At 37.2% G+C, this 18,311-nt stretch overlaps 1 non-coding gene across 1 annotated transcript; it reads left to right on the plus strand.

The window, feature by feature from the left end:
- The first annotated feature begins 7,584 nt into the window (after positions 1-7,584).
- LOC122684019 lies at positions 7,585-7,691 on the plus strand. Its single transcript, XR_006337915.1, has one exon. It is a non-coding gene; the product is annotated as a U6 spliceosomal RNA (small nuclear RNA).
- Positions 7,692-18,311: the final 10,620 nt, after the last annotated feature.

Below are 18,311 nucleotides of genomic sequence, written 5' to 3' on the forward strand. Positions count from 1 at the left end.
TGCCCTTTATTGAGCCCATCCTTGCATGAAATTTTCCCTTGGTATCTCTAATTTTCTTGAAGAGATCTCTCGTCTTTCCCATTCTGTTGTCTTCCTCTATTTCTTTGCATTGATTGCTGAGAAAGGCTTTCTTATCTCTCCTTGCTATTCTTTGGAACTCTGCATTCAGATGGGAATGTCTTTCCTTTTCTCCATTGTTTTTCACTTCTCTTCTTTTCACAGCTATTTGTAAGGCCTCCTCAGACGACCATTTTGCCTTTTTGCATTTATTTTCCATGGGGATGGTCTTGATCCCTGTCTCCTGTACAATGTCACAAACCTCTGTCCATACTTCATCAGACACTCTATCAGATCTAGTCCCTTAAATCTATTTCTAATTTCCACTCTATAGTCTTAAGGGATTTGATTTAGGTCATACCTGAATGGTCTCGTGGTTTTCCCTACTTTCTTCAATTTAAGTCTGAATTTGGCAATAAAATGTTCATGATCTGAGCCAGAGTCAGCTCCCAGTCTTGTTTTTGCTGACTGTATAGAGCTTCTCCATCTTTGGCTGCAAAGAATATAATCAATCTGATTTTGGTGTTGACCATTTGGTGATGTCCACGTGTAGAGTCTTCTTTTGTGTTGTTGGAAGAGGTTGTTTGGTATGACCAGTGTGTTCTCTTGGCAAAACTCTATTAGCCTTTGCCCTGCTTCATTCCGTACTCCAAGGCCAAATTTGCCTGTTACTCCAGGTGTTTTTGACTTCCTACTTTTGCATTCCAGTCCCCTATAATGAAAAGGTCATCTTTTTTGGGTGTTAGTTCTCAAAGGTCTTATAGGTCTTCATAGAACCATTCAACTTCAGCTTCTTCAGTGTTATGTTGGGCATAGGCTTGGATTACTGTGATATTGAATGGTTTGCCTTGGAAATGAACAGAGATCATTCTGTCATTTTTGAGACTTCATCCAAGTACTGCATTCTGGACTCTTTTGTTGACCATGATGGCTAAATAGTTCTTCTAAGGGATTCCTGCCCATAGTAGTTGATAAAATGGTCATCTGAGTTAAATTCACCCACTCCAATCCATTTTAGTTCGCTGATTCTTAGAATGTCAACATTCACTCTTGCCATCTCCTGTTTGAACCACTACCAATTTGCCTTGATTCATGGACCTAACATTCCAGGTTCCTATGCAATATTGGTCTTTACAGCATCGGACCTTGCTTCTATCACCAGTCACATCCACAACCGGGTGTTGTTTCTCCTTCATCTCTATCCCTTCATTCTTTCTGGAGTTATTTCTCCCCTGATCTCCAGTAGCATATGGGCACCTACCAACCTGGGGAGTTCGTCTTTCAGTATCCTATCATTTTGCCTTTTCCTACTGTTCATGGGGTTCTCAAGGCAAGAATACTGAAGTGGTTTGCCATTCCCTTCTCCAGTGGACCACATTCTGTCAGGCCTCTCCACCATGACCCGACCATCTTGGGTGGCCCCACACCGCATGGCTTAGTTTCACTGAGTTAGACAAGACTGTGGTCCTGTGATCAGATTGGCTAGTTTTCTGTGATTATGATTTTAGTGTGTCTGCCCTCTGATGCCCTCGCAACACCTACTGTCTTACTTGGGTTTCTCTTACCTTGGACGAGGGGTATCTCCTCACGGGCGCCCCTCCTGACCTTGAATGTGGAGTAGCTCCTCTCGCTGCTCCTGTGCCATCGCAGCCTGTCGCTCTCAGTCGCCGCCTCTGACCTTGGGCGACGGATAGCTCCTCACAGCCAGGCTTCTGCACAGTCCGTCGCAGCTGGTACCACTATGGCCACCTGGAAAGCCCCTATAGTCAGTCCTAGCTTATTGACAGTCATGTTCCTGTCTAGGAAAGCCTGAGGCACCGACCTAGGCCATATTTACTTACAGAAAATCCCACAGACATCCCCCTATCCCATCAGGGCCAATGCTGTGGCTGCACCAGCCCTTGTGGTTCTTATTACGATTGCGGGATGCACCTACGCAAAACCATCAGGCAACTTTGAAGAACAAGATTTGTTCTTTATAAGTCCTAAAGGGTACATCACATGTTCAAGGATCACACAATCAGGTTGAGAGGAGAGAGAAGGAATGCAAATCTGGGGCTCTGCCTTTATTGACATCAATGGATGGGGTGTCTAGGGTTTCCAGGGTTCACTCTTTACTGGCAAATTTAAAGCATTAAAGCTGGAATTAGGACCCAGGAAGGTAAAGTAGAGTCACTTAGGTCTTCATGCACAGGTCTTTCTAAAAGAGAAACTTCATGGGCGGGTGCAGCTTGGTTTCCTAGTTTGTTTTGCTGGAAGTTGTGTCATACAGCTGGCAATATATTTGTCTAAGATGGATGCTTCTGCAATTAAAACTTAATATCTGGCACTTATGTTACAGTAAAAAAGCTTAATGTCAAGCATTGCAGTATGGAATAAATTAATTCTAAAATTTAAATATACTACAATATGGAATTGGAGAACAGATTTAAGTATGCAATGCATTTATTTTATTTCATATTTTCAGTATTTTTCTTTTCTTCATATATAAAACATCTCATCTGCATGTAACATTTTATTTTCTGCAGTTGTATGCCCATTCCATATAACTTTTAAAATCTTGAGGAATTAACATAATTATTATCTTTCATCTCAATAGAATTGTGTAGTCAGGGCTTCAGACTCAGAGTTTTAATAAAATGTGATATTATTTATTTCCTTATGAATTTAAGAAAGAAATTTCACTCATGCATTATGGAAAGCTGTACCTGTCACCTATTCTTTCACCCCAAATAATGTGACATAAGTTTGGTTCTATTTGGAATCAACTTGGGCCTTTTACCAAATTTTCCCTAATCTCTAGTCTCTCACCGCCTCTCCTCAGATGAGAGTGATGCAGTTTCAATACTGGGAAATCTTAATGGCTTAACTCCACCTCTCCTGAGGCTGAACAAGAGGGGGAAAAAAAAAAAAGCACTTCTAACCTTAGCTTCCTATTTTCCTGTTGATGATATAAAAAAATAACTTAGTCAAGGGACTTGGAAAAAAAATTTACTGTCCCTAGGTACTACAGAATAACTAATTCCTCAAATTCTTTAATAAGCTTTTCCTCATTTCATCAATGTAGCTTTTCAAAATCTTGTTTTGTTTTGTTTTGTTTTTAATACTACATGTATCATTCTGCAAATTCTTGTGGCAGGGGGAGGTTACTATTGTTTTATACAAAATTATATTTGTGTGCTATTAAACAATTACTTTTAGTCTATTATAACCAATTAAAGGCTTTCATATATATTTCTTTTATTATTGTAAAAACATGTTCATTGGTGGAAGACACATTGTTATCCTATTTTGTAATTCAGAAAAGTGAATATTGTAAACCTAAATGATTCCTTTAAGATTTTTCACTTATATGTGTGTTTATATGTATATTATCTGGTAGATCAATAAAATCCTTTCTAATAAGTCCAAGAGAGAATTAAAAGTTCACATCAATTGTGCGTGCATGTGTGTGTGTGTGTTGGTTTTCCTTGGATTGCACTTACATCATCATGCTGAGATGAAAATGTCTAAAATGTAAAGAAAAAATAAACTTAGGTAAAATTTATAACATCATACATCTCAGTTTGAAAAACATTACTCATTTGAGTTGTGTGTGATTGTATATGTATATGAATTTCTCTGTGTGTATTTATTGACTTAATCAAGAATATGATTTCCTTCACAATAGTAGGCTGTAGAACCAGTATATACAGCAATCTACTTCTTTCCTTAAATTTTATCTGCTGAATATGATTAATAAAGCATGCAGAAGAGAAAAAAATTACCTACTGGGCATCAGAAGTTTCTTATTAAAGTTAAAGACACTAATATATTCCCAAGAGTACAATTAAATATAAAACAAGTAAGTTGTGTATAGCCCAGAGAATAGTTGATGAGTGAAGACATTTTAAATAATGAGAAAGTTGGTCCTATTAAAAATATCATAGTAACTAGCATGCTTATTTCTTCTACCTCAAATAGTTTTAGCAGACCAAATAGGGCAAAATATATCTAAACATCTTCTATTTCTATCTGGAAGATAAATTTATAATTATCATATCAATTGTGATATACTAAGTCTTAGTACCATGCTAAATGCAAATAATATATACAACTAATATTCAATGTAATTTTAAAATTTGAATATTTTTACCATTTATTACATGAAAAGATTGACATAATAATGGTACAAATTATCATCAACTAATCTCAACTTTCAATTTATTTTAATAATTCTCTATGTAAAAGATGGTCTAAAATACACTGAACCATTGTTATGAAATAATTTTCTATATTATGAAGTATCATGGGGCTTAAAGCTTAAACAATAACCCACTAAATGTGTTAAAATATAGTATCTGAACATCTCACTTCTGATCTATCTTGTTAATATTTTCTTGATTCTTCTAAATAATTTTTGTTATAGCTCAAATTAATTCAATTAAAAGTCAAATTATGTGCAGTTAGTTTTCTAACAATTCAGCATTTTAAAATTAATTTATTTGTAGTTAAATATAAATAGCCACCTGATGCAAAGGTGTGACTCATTGGAAAAAACCCTGAAGCTGGGAAAGATTGAAGACAGGAGGGGAAGGGGACAACAGAGGATGAGCTGATTGGATGGCATCAGCGACTTGATGGTGAGGTTGAGTAAACTCTGGGAGTTGGTGATGGTTAGGGAAGCCTGGTGTGCTGCAGTCCACGGGGTCACAAAGAGTCAAACATGACTGAGGGATTGAACAGAACTGAACTGAAATATAAATGTATTTTAGGTATCAGTTAGTGTATTATGAATGGGTTTAAGAAAAAAATTAAACCTATTTTAAAATTGTGTGGATGTGAAGGCAGGATTCCTCAGTTCTAGAGAACATCATGGAAGGATTCCTCATAAATAATAATTTTCTTTACTATTAATCAGAGTCAAAAATATAAGCATGTATGTATAGCTTTCAACAATGGATCTCCTTAGAGTGGAGTTCTATCTATACACGAACTTAAGAAAAATACAATGAAATAACTTTAACTTTGGCCACTACAATTATGTTCTACATTTTTGACCATGGCCTGCAATTTCAATTGAAGCTGTTCTAACTACAACTTAATTTTGTTGGACCCCATCCCTTTGAAAGCTCTGCCTAGCAATTTTCTCTACTTCATTTGGTAGCACATGCCATTTCAACTTCTGCTTTTCTCTCACACCTTCTCCAATATTTTGCACTCCAAGTTTGGGCCTTACTCTCCCTCAAAAGATCTTTTGACAAATTCACCAATGACGTTCTAATGCAAAATCCTAACTCCATAACTAACTTGACCTTTTGCCAGTGCTTGGCACAATTGATCACTTCATCCTTCCTGAAGAACTGTCTTTCACTTAATTTTCCAGACACTGTGTCTTTTTTTGGTTTACAGCTTGTTTCACTGGTTGATACTTCTAAGAATTCTTTGCTGGATTCTGTTAGTTTTCCCAACTTTTAAATTTTGTCTACTCCTTGTCTATTCCCCACCAAATCTCTCATCTATCTCTTTCAGTAACACATATTTGCTGATCTGACAAATTTGTAACTTCAGCCAAAACATCTGGCAGGAAATCCACACACAACTGCCACTTCTGTTAAATTGGCACAAATATTTAATAGCATCAAACACAATATGTCGTTCAGCAATTGCTTTGATATTACATACTACATCATGACCAACACTGACCACTGTTTGCCATAGTGACTATAACCACTCTTGCCAAAGACAACACCATCTCTTTTCTAGAATTTGTGTGTGTGTGTGTTTTGTGTGTGTGTGAGTGTGTGTGTGTGTGTGCACATGTTCAGTTGTGTCCAACTCTTTGCAATTGTGTGGACTGTAGCCCACCAGGCTCCTCTGTCCATGGAATTCTCAGGCAAGAATGCTGGAGCAGATTGACATTTCTTACTTCAAGGATCTTCCTGAACCTGGGTTTGAACTCATGTCTCCTGTGTCCCCAGCATTGGCAAGCAGATTCTTTACTACTGCACCACCTGAGCCATTAACTCATCTCCCTGTTTCTCCTTTTGCTCTGTCCCAAGAATTTAGTCTTCATACATTGCCCAAGGGATCATTTTCAAATATCACAGAACTGATCACCTCTGTGGTCATATCTGGGGGCTTCCCTGATGCCTCAAGTGGTAAAGAATCCATCTTCCAGTGCAGGAGATGCAAGAAATAGGTTTGATCCCTTGATGGGGAAGACCCCCTGGAGGAGGAAATGGCCTTCCACTCCAGTATTCTTGCTTAGAAAATCCCATGGACAGAGGAGCCTGGGGGGCCACAGTCCATAGGGTCACAGAGTCAGGCATGACTAAGTATGCAGGTACAGAAGCACAGGTCATATTCATTCAATGGCTTCTCTCACGTTTAGAACAAAGTCCAAAATCATTAAAATTTCTACAAAGCCATGTGCAATCTTGAACTTTTCCTCCATGTCATCAACTCTTACAATTATCCCTATTTTTCAGTGTGCATCATCTACACTGGCATTGTCTTGACTTTCGGCGTCAAACAAAATTTTTTTTTCATACTCTCTGTAATGACTAGGTGGCATCAGTCTTCAAATATATAATATTGATGTGGTGAAATATTTCAAATCTGTAGTAAGCTGTGTGGTAGGGAAAGAATGACCACAATAGAGATGTCCCCACCCTTAGAATAGTTTCAATCCTTCTAATTTAATTTTTAAAAGGAGAGTGAAACAAACAGAAGTATTTGTAGGAAAACCTGTTGAGTGTTAATATCTTCCTATATACTCATAATCATGCATACAGCAAAAGCAATATACCCACTTATATGCACAATTTACAAACATTTATCAATTCTTATTTTTCCAAGTGTTTCTCTTGTATGTGTGTATGTTTAATTTTACCAAACGGATTTCTTCAGAAGTGATAGGTGTCTTTTTTGATCCTGGCCAGATATTCTTTCCGTTGTGCTCTACACCCTCTATGAGGCTGTTCTATATGAAACCTGTCTGGTGGCTCAGACGGTAAAGAATCTGCCTGCAATGAGGGAGATTCAGTTTCGATTCCTGGGTCAGGAAGATCCCCTGGATAAGCGAATGACTACCCACTCCAATGTTTTTGACTGGAGAATCCCTTAGACAGAGGAGCCTGGCAGTCTACAGTCCATGGGTTTGCAAAGAGTCCGACTGAGCGATGAACATATATGAACTCTGACAAGGAGCAACCTTGATCATAGGGTGGCAATGTGAGCTAAATATATTCCCCTACCAAAAGAGAAATCGCTCCTTCCTAACTGTTCTGTCTCTGTGTTCAGGGCACTGTTCTATTCAATTACTCTGCCTTCTTATCCCTCAGGCTTAATATTAGATATTGTTCACAGCTGTCTATATCCCCACGTTGTTATACAGGTGTGTTCTTTTATAGGATCTCTACAACTAATTCAAGTCTTGTAAATATTCCTTTTATTAAATTGTCCTCAGCTTACCCAATTTGAGTGTTTCATTTGTTTTTGAACAGAACATTGCCAGCAATATAGCTTTTAAAAATGGTTAAATACGTGCTCGCTTCGGCAGCACATATACTAAAATTGGAACGATACACAGAAGATTAGCATGGCCCCTGCGCAAGGATGACACGCATACTCGTGAAGCGTTCCATATTTTTTCTTTAACAAGTGGTGCTGGGAAAACTGGTCAACCACTTGTAAAAGAATGAAACTAGAACACTTTCTAACACCATACACAAAAATAAACTCAAAATGGATTAAAGATCTAAATGTAAGACCAGAAACTATAAAACTCCTAGAGGAGAACATAGGCAAACACTCTCTGACATAAATCACAGCAGGATCCTCTATGAGCCACCTCCCAGGATATTGGAAATAAAAGCAAAACTAAACAAATGGGACCTAATGAAACTTAAAAGCTTTTGCACTACAAAGGAAACTATAAGCAAGGTGAAAAGACAGCCCTCAGATTGGGAGAAAATAATAGCAAATGAAGAAACAGACAAAGGATTAATCTCAAAAATATACAAGCAACTCCTGCAGCTCAATTCCAGAAAAATAAATGACCCAATCAAAAAATGGGCCAGAGAACTAAACAGACATTTCTCCAAAGAAGACATACAGATGGCTAACAAACACATGAAAAGATGCTCAACATCACTCATTATCAGAGAAATGCAAATCAAAACCACAACGAGGTACCATTACACGTCAGTCAGGATGGCTGTTATCCAAAAGTCTACAAGCAATAAATGCTGGAGAGGGTGTGGAGAAAAGGGAACCCTCTTACACTGTTGGTGGGAATGCAAACTAGTACAGCCAGTATGGAGAACAGTGTGGAGATTTCTTAAAAAACTGGAAATAGAACTGCCATATGACCCAGCAATCCCACTCCTGGGCATACACACCGAGGAAACCAGATCTGAAAGAGACACGTGCACCCCAATGTTCATCGCAGCACTGTTTATAATAGCCAGGACATGGAGGCAACCTAGATGCCCATCAGCAGATGAGTGGATAAGGAAGCTGTGGTACATATACACCATGGAATATTACTCAGCCATTAAAAAGAATTCATCTGAATCAGTTCTAATGAGATGGATGAAACTGGAGCCCATTATACAGAGTGAAGTAAGCCAGAAAGATAAAGAACATTACAGCATACTAACACATATATATGGAATTTAGAAAGATGGTAATGATAACCCTACATGCAAAACAGAAAAAGAGACACAGAAGTGCAGAACAGACTTTTGAACTCTGTGGGAGAAGGTGAGGGTGGGATGTTTTGAAAGAACAGCATGTATACTATCTATGGTGAAACAGATCACCAGCCCAGGTGGGATGCATGAGACAAGTGCTCGGGGCTGGTGCACTGGGAAGACCCAGAGGAGTCGGGTGGAGAGGGAGGTGGGAGGGGGGATCGGGACGGGGAATACATGTAACACCATGGCTGATTCATGTCAATGTATGACAAAACCCACTGAAATGTTGTGAAGTAATTAGCCTCCAACTAATTAAAAAAAAAAAATTTAAAAAAAAAAATGGTTAAACACATTCTCTATAGATCTTTCCTAATATTTTACCTTGAGATGTTACATATTTACTCAAGGAACATTTATTACAGCATTGCACTCTAGTAGTGTGGTGCAGGTGTGTAATTTATTGCTTTTAAAAATTTCTCATTTGGGCTGTCCAGAAAGCTGGATCATTTGAAAACTCAGAGATTGCTTTCTAAACTTTTGTCTATGGATAAATAATTTTGACTAAATATGGGAGAGGTAAATCTTACTTTTTGCATTTTCTTCAATTTATGATTGATGACTAAGAACCAGCTCAAAGACATCAAAAGGCCACATATCAATCCATGTGAGATACCGAGCATGATAGTCAACAACTGCTACATATATTTGTCAAAAAATGCCCTAATCATGAGTTCTACTCTCTGTTCAAAATTAGAACTCAAATGTTCTGTACAGTCAATGCCATTTGATATTTTCTTAAAAAATTATTATGAAAAAAAATTATTATGAATCTTCAGTCACTCAAATTATGTTAGCTCTGGACTGAAGAATATATATGGTTATATCTAACCCTTATGTTTCTTAAATTCTAAATATTAATTGTTGAATCATTTAGATACATTATATTGATGTTTATATGTTTCCTCCTTCAATCAATAGGTGGCACAGTGGTAAAGAATCCACCTGCCAATGCAGGAGACTCAAGAATTGAAACTTAGATCCCTGGTTTGGGAAGATCTTTTGAAAGAAGGGCTGGAAACTGACTATAGTATTCTTGCCTGGAAAATTTCATGGACAGAGGAGCCTGGAAGACTTCAGTCCATAGAGTCACAAAGAGTTGGACATGACTGAGCATACCTATTCTGAATGTGTATATTAATATATTTTATAATAATGAATCAATCTATTCCAGCAATATGATCAACTTGATTGATTTGTAACTTCTTTGAAAATCTATCTTTATATGTATTGATAAAATTTTGCTTAGGATTTTTGCAAATACATTTAAGCTGTGAGATAAACTTATAATTTTGCAAAATTTCTATAGTCTTTAAGTATTTAGGGCATTAATGTTATCAGTTCAGTCATGTGTCACTCTTTGTGACCCCATGGACTGCAGCATGCCAGGCTTCCCTGTCCATAACGATCTCCCGGGGCTTGCTCAAACTCATCTCTATCAAGTCGGTGCTTCCATCCAACCATCTCATCCTCTGTCATTCCAGGCTCCTCCTGCCTTCAATCTTTAACAGCATCAGGGTCTTTTCCAATGAGTCAGTTCTTCACGTCAGGTGGCCGAAGTATTGGAGCTTCAGCTTCAGCATCAGCTCTACAAATGAATATTCAGGATTGATTTCCTTTAGGGTTGACTGGTTCGATCTCCTTGAAGTCCAAGGGACTCTCAAGAGTCTTCTCCTACACCGCAGCTCAAAAGCATCAATTCTTCAGTGCTCAGCTGTCTTTATAGTCCAACTCCCACATCCATACATGACTACATAGCTTTGACTAGATGGGCATTTTTTGGCAAAGTAATGTCTCTGCTTTTTAATATACCGTCTAGGTTGGTCATAGCTTTTTTTCCAAGGAGCAAGCGTCTTTTAATTTCATGGCTGCAATCACCATTTGCAGTGGTTTTGGAGCCCAAGAAAATAAATTCTGTCACGGTTTCCATCATTTCCCCATTTATTTGCCATGAGTGATGGGACCAGACATCATGATCTTAGATTTTTGAATGTTGAGTTTTAAGCTAGCTTTTTCACTCTCCTCTTTCACTTTCATCAAGAGGCTCTTTTGTTCCTCTTCATTTTTTGCCATAAAGGTGGTATCATCTGCATATCTGAAGTTATTGATATTTCTCCTGTCAATTTGATCCAGCTTGTGCTTCATCCAGTCCAGCATTTCACATGATGTACTCTGCATAGAAGTTAAATAAACAAGGCGGAAATATACAGCCTTTACTTTCTCTTTTCCCAATTTGGAACCAGTCTGTTGTTCCATGTCTAGTTCTAGCTGTTGCTTCTTGACCTGCATACGGATTTCCCAGGAGGCAGGTAAGGTGATCTGGTATTCCCATCTCTATAAAAATTTCCCACAATTTCTTGTGATCCACACAGTCAAAGGCTGTGGTGTAGTCAATAAAACAGAAGTAGATGTTTTTCTGGAACTCTCTTGCTTTTGCGATGATCCAGCGGATGTTGGCAATTTGATCTCTGGTTCTTCTGCCTTTTCTAAAACCAGCTTGAACATCTGGATTTTCTTGGTTCACATACTGCTGAAGCTTCACCTGGAGAATTTTGAGCGTTACTTTACTAGCGTGTGAGATGAGTGCAATTGAGCAGTAGTTTGAACCTTCTTTGGCATTGCCTTTTTTGGGATTGGAATGAAAACTGCCCTTTTCCAGTCCTGTGGCCACTGCTGAGTTTTCCAATTTTGCTGGCATATTGATAGCAGCACTTTCACAGCATCATCTTTCAGGATTTGAAATAGCTCAACTGGAATTCCATCACCTCTACTAGCTTTGTTTGTAGTGATGCTTCCTAAGGCCCACTTGACTTCTCACTCCAGGTTGTCTGGCTCTGGGTGAATGATCACACCATCGTGGTTATCTGGGTCGTTAATATCTTTTTTGTATAGTTCTTCTGTGTATTCTTGCCATCTCTTCTTAACATCTTCTGCTTCTATTAGGTCCATACTTTATTGTGCTCATCTTTGCATAAAATGTTCCCTTGGTATCTCTAATTTTCTTGAAGCAATCTCTAGTCTTTCCCATTCCATTTTTCCCCTCTATTTCTTTGCTTTTATCGCTTAGGAAAACTTTGTCTCTCCTTGCTATTCTTTGTAACTCTGCATTTACTTATAAAAGCCCCATAGATAATTTTCAATGAAGACTTCCTTTTACATTGCCTGAAAATTTGATGATATTTGAATTATTTTTTCCATAAGGACTTTAAATAGCACACCTATAAACTCATTAGGCTTGATTTTTAAATTGTTTTGTTTTTTCTTTTATTTTTGGTTGGAGGAAGCTTTCAACTAATTCAAGATTAATGACTAAATTTATAGAAATAGGCTATTGTTCACTGAGTCAGTTTTAATATTCTGTATTTTTAGATATTTTTGCAGTTTCCAATTAATTGACATACATACATTTATGTGTACACCTACATATCCATTACATCTGTAATTATATATCTTGTTTCACTTTTTGAAGCAGTGTATTTTCTAATACTTTTAAATTGATTTCCAATGACAAGTTTTGGAATATGACCATGTGAGCTTTTTTCCTGGGGAAGATGGAGTGAAAAATAATAGGCTTTTGGAAGGTCAGAATGACGGAATGTTAGGCAATTGAATCAGGTATAGTGAAGAAACACAAAGTACTAAATGTTTTAATATGGGAAGCTGTAAAATAAGGCCACATAAGATGAGAAGGAGAAGACATGTTACATAATATGATTTAATTTGAGGCACGTCAAATGAAAGTGATATTGCTCCAAAAAAATCAACAAAGAGTGACGTAGACATTTCCTTCTTGCAAGCTAAAAGGTCAAATATCTGACACTAGCATTTACACATAGATGAACATAAATTGATGTTTTAATAAAATTATATTTGTGTATAATTTATTTAACACAATAAATGTGTCAAGTAGCCAGGAAATCGATTATACTCTATCATCTTTTGAAATTTTAAGTGCTAAGTATATTTTTGCTGGGGTCATTACTTAGTCTGCTACTATTAAACATTCTTAAAATTAATGATTAGGGTGATGAACCACAGTGTCTTTATTAAATTTGCTGATGACACCAATTTGGTAGGACAATTAGCACATTTAGAAACTGGATTAAAATTCAAGACGACCTTGATGAGTTGGAGAGGAGCCTGGATATAAACAAGATGAAGTTGATTAAGTTCCTGTACAGTGATTCATTTAGGTTATTCCACATTTACAGTGGCAAAACCATTATGCAACTTTGATCAGAACTTTTAATCAAAATAGTTTGAATGATATATCTTCATTGCAGTTCAGTCATAGCAAATGTGAAGTCAAGATTTTTGTGCATCCAACTGGCATAAAAACTAAGTTATTAGTTTAATCAAAATGATGTTGCTGCCAGGGTTCTTTAAGGCATGAACACCAAGGTTTAGATGGAAAATATATCTACCAGACATCACTTAGGACATGACAGTGTTTCTAAACTAATTTTTAAAATAAAAGTCACTGGAAAAGTCAAAACCACCATGTACATTGACAAAGGTTTTAAAAAGGAAAATAATGGTAAATACATAATTACATGAAATTTGGGTAAGTGCTTTTATAAAAAAGTGAAGAGAATATCTATAACTGAATTATGGTGTCAACACGTTGACAAATGAGCTATCTGTGAGTAAAGTATTTTATTTATGAGTAAACTAGCTTAAGAAATAGGTGTTAATGTTTAAAGAATATTTTCAGACTTCAGAATTGACATTAATATTGACATGTTTTCTTTAATGGGAGTTTTAAAATTGGGGGACTCAAGGTCTATAATGAGAATCTCATGCAAATTTTTAATTATCAGGGACAGAAAGTTTTCTCCTAGATCCAGAAATTTGTCAATGTCTGACAGCTCATCTATAATACACTACCTCACTACCTCTGGTCAATATATCCAAGGTTAAGAAACTTAAGAATTGTCTTCTCAATATATATGGTTTCAGGGCATTTCCACTTTTGTTTTATTTAGTAGACTGTATTACTTAGAGCAGTCTTAGATTTATAGAAAAAAATGAACACAAGTACAGAGTTCTCCTCTCTACCACAGTTTCCCCTATTGTTAGCATTTTGAATTAGTATAGTACTTTGTTACAATTGGAACATCCACAGTGAAACATTATTATTAACTAAAGTTCATTGTTTTGGAGAAGGAAATGGCGACCCACTCCCACATTTTCGCTTGGGAAATCCCATGGTCAGAGGAGACTGGCAGGCTACAGTCCTTGGGGTTGCAAAGAGTCAAACCTGACTTAGTGACTAGCACAAATGAACAAAAACAGAAGTTCACTGTTTACAGTAAAGTTTGCTCTGTGTTGGAGAGGTTTACAGGTTTTGCCAAATACATGGCCAAATACATGGCATGTATCCATTCTTAGTATATCATACAGAAATTATTGCCCTAAGTATCTTCTGTGCTAAAATATATTCATCATTCTTTTTCATTCTCCAATCCCTGGCAACAACTAATCCTTTTGCTGCTTTTAAATTTTGCATTTTTCAGAATATTATGTAGTTAGAATCATGCAGTATACAGTACAGTCTTTTCAAATGGACTTCTTTCATGTTGCAGTATTCATTTAGTTTCTTCCAAGATGTTTCATGAATCTATAGCTCATTTCTTTGTATTCCATTATATGAATGATCCAATTTGCTTATCTATTCACCTACTCAATGGCATCTTGTTTGTTTCCAACTTTTGACAATTGTGATTAACTATTATAACTTGCTATAGATATCTGTGTTCTTATTTTTGTTTGGATAAAAGTTTTCAACATTTTTTGGCAAATATCTTGAAGTGTAATAATTAGAACACATGGATAAAACTATGTTTAAATTTGTGAGAAACTGCCAAGCTGTCTTTGAAAGTGACTATACTGTTTTTCACTTCTGCTTGAAAAGGGGAAGAGTTCTTTTTGCTCCACATCCTCTCCATCATTTGTTGTTACCATGGTTTTAGATTTTAGCCATGTTCCTAAGGGTGTAGTGGTATCTTACCTTTATCTACAATTCCCTAATGATATATGATGCTGAGCATATTTTCATATTTTTGTCAGCGATCTGTATATCCTTTTTGGTAGGGTGTCTTTTAAGACCTTCTGTCTACTTTTTTAACAGGGTTGTTTGTTTACTTACACTGATTTTTAAGAGTTATATGCACTTCATAAATAAAAGTTCTTTATTATATATACCTTTATCAAATATTTGCTCCCAGTCAGTAGCTCATGTTTTCACTCTCTTTATGATGTCTTTAAAAAAGCAGTGTTTTAAAAATTTTAATGTAAGCTAGCAGTATTTTTTGGAAAACTCAGCAGTGGCCACAGGACTGGAAAAGGGCAGTTTTCATTCCAATCCCAAAGAAAGGCAATCCCAAAGAATGCTCAAACTACCACACAATTGCACTCATCTCACACGCTAGTAAGGTAATGCTCAAAATTCTCCAAGCCAGGCTTCGGCAATACATGAACCATGAATTTCCAGATGTTCAAGCTGGTTTTAGAAAAGGCAGAAGAACCAGAGATCAAATTGCCAACATCTGCTGGATCATCGAAAAAGCAAGAAACTTCCAGAAAAACATCTATTTCTGCTTTATTGACTATGCCAAAACCTTTGACTGTGTGGATCACAATAAACTGTGGAAAATTCTGAAAGAGATGGGAATACCAGACCACCTGACCTGCCTCTTGAGAAAGCTGTATGCAGGTCATGAAGCAACAGTTAGAACTGGACATGGAACAACAGACTGGTTCCAAATAGGAAAAGGAGTATGTCAAGGCTGTATATTGTCACCCTGCTTATTTAACTTCTACGCAGAGTACATCATAAGAAACGCTGGGCTGATGGAGCACAAGCTGGAATCAAGACTGCCGGGAGAAATATCAATAACCTCAGATATGCAGATGACACCACCCTTTTGGCAGAAAGTGAAGAGGAACTAAAAGAGCTCTTGATGAAAGTGAAGGAAGAGAGTGAAAAAGTTGGCTTAAAGCTCAACATTCAGAAAACTAAGATCATGGCATCCGGTCCCATCACTTCATGGCAAATAGATGGGGAAACAGTGGGAATAGTGACAGACTTTATTTTTCTGGGCTCCAAAATCACTGCAGATGGTGATTGCAGCCATGAAATTAAAAGACGCTTACTCCTTGGAAGGTAAGTTATGACCAACCTAGACAGCATATTAAAAAGCAGAGACATTACTTTGCCAACAAAGGTCCATCTAGTCAAGGCTATGGTTTCTCCAGTGGTCATGTATGGATGTGAGAGTTGGACTATAAAGAAAGCTGAGCACAGAAGAATTGAATCTTTTGAACTGTGGTGTTGGAGAAGACTCTTGAGTCCCTTGGACTGCAAGGAGATCCAAGAAGTCCCTCATAAAGGAGATCAGTCCTGGGTGTTCATTGGAAGGACTGATGTTGAAGCTGAAACTCCAATACTTTGGCCACCTGATGCGAAGAACTGACTCATTTGAAAAGACCCTGATGTTGGGAAAGATTGAAGGCAGGAGGAGAAGTGGACGACAGAGTGTAAGATGGTTAGATGGCATCACTGATTCAATGGACATGAGTTTGGGTAAACTCCGGGAGTTGGTGATGGACAGGGAGGCCTAGTGTGCTGCAGTTCATGGGGTAGTAAAGTGTCAGACAGGACTGAGCAACTGAACTGATGGAATAATATTGCCAAAATGGAATGTCTTTAAAATCCTAGAGACAAAGAAACATTGTATCAAATATCATGCTTTTTTGTCTCCTTATTACATTTCCTTAGACCAACCTAGATAGCATGTTAAAAAGCAGAGGCATTACTTTGCCAACAAAGGTCCGTCTTGTCAAGGCTATGGTTTTTCCAGTGGTCATGTATGGATGTGAGAGTTGGACTGTGTAGAAAGTTGAGCACCGAAGAATTGATGCTTTTGAACTGTGGTGTTGGAGAAGACTCTTGAGAGTCCCTTGGACTGCAAGGAGATTCAACTAGTCCATCCTGAAGGAGATAAGTCCTGCGTGTTCATTGGAAGGACTGATGCTGAAGTGGAAACTCCAATACTTTGGCCACCTCATGCGAAGAGTTGACTCATTGGAAAAGACTCTGATGCTGCGAGGGACTGTGGGCAGGAGGAGAAGGGGACGACAGAGGATGAGATGGCTGGATGGCATCACCGACTCGATGGAAATGAGTTTGAGTAAACTCCGGGAATTTGTGATGGACCGGGAGGCCTGGCGTGCTGTGATTCATGGGGTCGCAAAGAGTCGGACACGACTGAGCGACTGAACTGAACTGACTTCCTTAAAGTGGTAAAATTCTTTCTGTTTTTGGTGTGATAGCTTGGTGGAACTGTCAGAGAGATCAAATTTCCCTTAAAGATTTTGTCACAAAGTTCACAAGTCCCAGCTCCCCTGCGGCAGGTGTAAATCCACTGTCACTTTTGTCTGTTTGTTTGCTCCAGTTCTGTGTGATGTACTGCCTCTTGGGAAGTAGATTTGCTTCACTTACTTCTCAAAAGACTTATTTTGAGCTAATGTCAATCATATTAGAGAAGTCAAGGTGAAATCATTTTTAGTCTGTGATGATAATTTTTTGTTTTAAAATTATAAACGTCTTAGATATCAACTATGATGATTCAAATAAAATGTTATAAATTGCTATCAATAAACCACATGATTTTTTTCACTTTAAAAATCACTGCTGGCATCAGATAATTAATGACTTAAAATAGACATAAACTATTTTATCTTCAATTAAATTGTGATGATTAAAGTAAAGAAACACGGGATTATTTGATGAAGCATAGAGATATAATAAGTTCTAACAGGTATACTTTTACATTATCTTAATAAGTAATAAGAAGCTAGAGAAACAAAACCAAGATAAACTATAAGTGTAGTCTTTTATATTTAAATTTCAAGATTTAAACAGAATTCAGAATAGTTTCAAAATCTGTAGTAAATTTTTAGGTAGTAGATATCTCAAGACTTGAGATATAAAATTGAAAGTACAATAAATATATTTACATATAGGTACTTTATATATACATATAAACTTATTATACACAATCAAACCCACACTCACAAAGTCCAGACTTCATAAAAATGCCAAATATCTGTCACAGACATATTTACTAACCACTAGCCATTTAATTTCATCCTCACCACCATACCTCAGCATATGCTGTGTTTTACCTATTTAACAAATAAGAGTACTGAGATTCATTGTTTATATAGCTTGCAAAATCTTAAGTGCCAGAGGTTGCATTTCAATCCTGTTGTTGCTGTTTAGTTGCTAAACCACGTCCAATTTTTGTGACCCCATGGACTGTAGCCCACCAAGCTCCTCTGTCCATGGGATTTCCCAGGCAAGAGTACTGGAGTGGGTTGCCATTTCCTTCTTCAGGGGATCTTTCTGACCCATGGATCAAACTCAAGTCTCTTGCACTGGCAGGATATTCTCTACCACTGAACCACCTGGGAAGACCATGCCCTCTTTTTAAAAGTTCATGTTATACTTTG

This window comes from Cervus elaphus, chromosome 25 (assembly GCF_910594005.1).
Source record: "Cervus elaphus chromosome 25, mCerEla1.1, whole genome shotgun sequence".
Lineage (NCBI taxonomy): Eukaryota > Metazoa > Chordata > Mammalia > Artiodactyla > Cervidae > Cervus > Cervus elaphus.